A 1,866-nucleotide genomic window follows, 5' to 3' on the forward strand; every position below is an offset into this window, starting at 1 on the left:
AACCTGTAATTTACATGCAATTGTTCATACTCATTACATTTGTATCTATATATAATCTGTATACAATATACATTTCTGAATCTGGCAACTACTGGACAGTAATTATAGTTTTCAAAGATAATTATATCTGCAAAATTCTGCAAAGATGTAACAGAAGAAAAATGTAAAATTACAGATTTTTTTTTACAGCGTATACAAGAACTCTATAAGAATTTTGTTTGCGTTTTGTTGATGTGCTGTAAAAAAAACAAAAACAGTTTTGCTCTAGCACAGGTTACAAAAATGCCCAGAACACAATACTCCCAGTCCTCCCAGTTCCAGTTTTGTTTTTGGTTTGTGTCCAGATAAATTGACAATGTGAAAAATGCAAGCATGTATTCTGCTTCAAAATGTATTCATAGCTGTAAATCCAATAAATCAAAAGACAAACAAAGATTGCTGGAGGAAGAAAGTTTATTCTGCTATATTCAATGTTTCCCAAATCCTTACACTTCCAAAATAAATCCTTTAATTTCCAGAATTAACTGAACATAGCCACATAATTAACATTTAGATAAATGTTACTTCCAAGTAAAGAGGCACAAATAGCATCACTTTCAACTTTAATTCTTCCACGCATCAAGGTGTACAGGTTTTCCATTGTTACACGTTATCACCTGAAGTTTGGTTTCAGTGTACTTGTATGAACAAGGGTTCTTGCTCGATTGTTTACATTTAATAACGTCATACTCTCTGGGGATGAATCCTGTGTTTGTTTTTACACACACAGTCAGAACTGATTCCAAATACTCTTCTTTGATGAAAGTGTTTTTCTCCTTGCATTCATTTCTGCCATTGATGTTTTTCATCATTTGATCACAGGAGCCCTTTCTCACAACGATATGTTTAGTTTTGAGCTTGTCATCAGTTTTACAGAGCACAGCAGGAGAAAACAGCACCAGGAGCAAACAGGCACATTGAAACCTCATGATCCCCTGATAAAGAAAACAGAGCATTTACATTAATATTTCCTCATTCTTGTTACTGGTGTAGTAGATCTGTCATAAATTTGATATAGTGCACATCAACTGGATGACACTGATCACATTTTACTTTGGTTTTATCTGAAAATGTGTAGATTTACAGTAAAACAGTGTTGAGCCTCCATCAAAATGTTTGCATTTATTTGATGCTCTGTAATAACAGAGCCACAGAGACACTGCTTTTGCTAAATGCAGTTTCACATACAAAAATATCGGTTACCCAGCACTCTACCTTTTTTTGTTTTTGCTTGTAGTTGTTTGGTTAACTCGCAGTGGCTCAGGAATGAGTTGGTAATCTGCAAAGTGGAGCAGAATCAATAATTCAGACTTTGGTATTCAACACACGTCTTTACACCTGTGTGTGAACTTCAGTTAAGAGTTTTGTCTATCAATGAGTTTCTTTCCTATAATATATGATAAATGAATGTTCTTACCAAACATGAAGTGAAGACTGAAGACCAACAGATATTATATTTTACATTTACAAGTCATAGTTTGCCTTTGTCAGAGCGTAGACTCTGTGCACTTCCGCTTTTATACATAAAAGCACAAACATCTCAGATAATTATTTGCATCACTTTTGCAACCTTCCTGAGACGCTTTAGCACTTCTCTATTTGTGATTAGGAAACAATGCAACTGTCACAACAAATGACCACAACAGCTTGTAGACACAGTTTGCTATTCAAAGCTGGTTTTACATTAAACAAGGTATTCCTGCATGTTTGTCGGCCAAACTGTGACAGCACTTTTTCACAGCACTATATTTATATAACTGATGATTTATACAGTTTGTGCACACTCTGCTAACATATCTGGTGCAACAACAGATGAACTATGATGTG

General features: G+C 34.6%; 1 long non-coding RNA gene across 1 annotated transcript; it reads right to left on the reverse strand.

Annotated features, from left to right (window-relative positions):
- Positions 1–491: 491 nt before the first annotated feature.
- LOC113017011 (uncharacterized) lies at positions 492–1,539 on the reverse strand. Its single transcript, XR_003271354.1, has 3 exons — positions 1,457–1,539; positions 1,255–1,318; positions 492–974 (listed from the first exon to the last, which is right to left on the reverse strand). It is a non-coding gene; the product is annotated as an uncharacterized LOC113017011 (long non-coding RNA).
- Between the last annotated feature and the right edge of the window lie 327 nt (positions 1,540–1,866).

The sequence above is a fragment of the Astatotilapia calliptera genome, chromosome 23 (genome assembly GCF_900246225.1).
Source record: "Astatotilapia calliptera chromosome 23, fAstCal1.2, whole genome shotgun sequence".
Classification (NCBI taxonomy): domain Eukaryota; kingdom Metazoa; phylum Chordata; class Actinopteri; order Cichliformes; family Cichlidae; genus Astatotilapia; species Astatotilapia calliptera.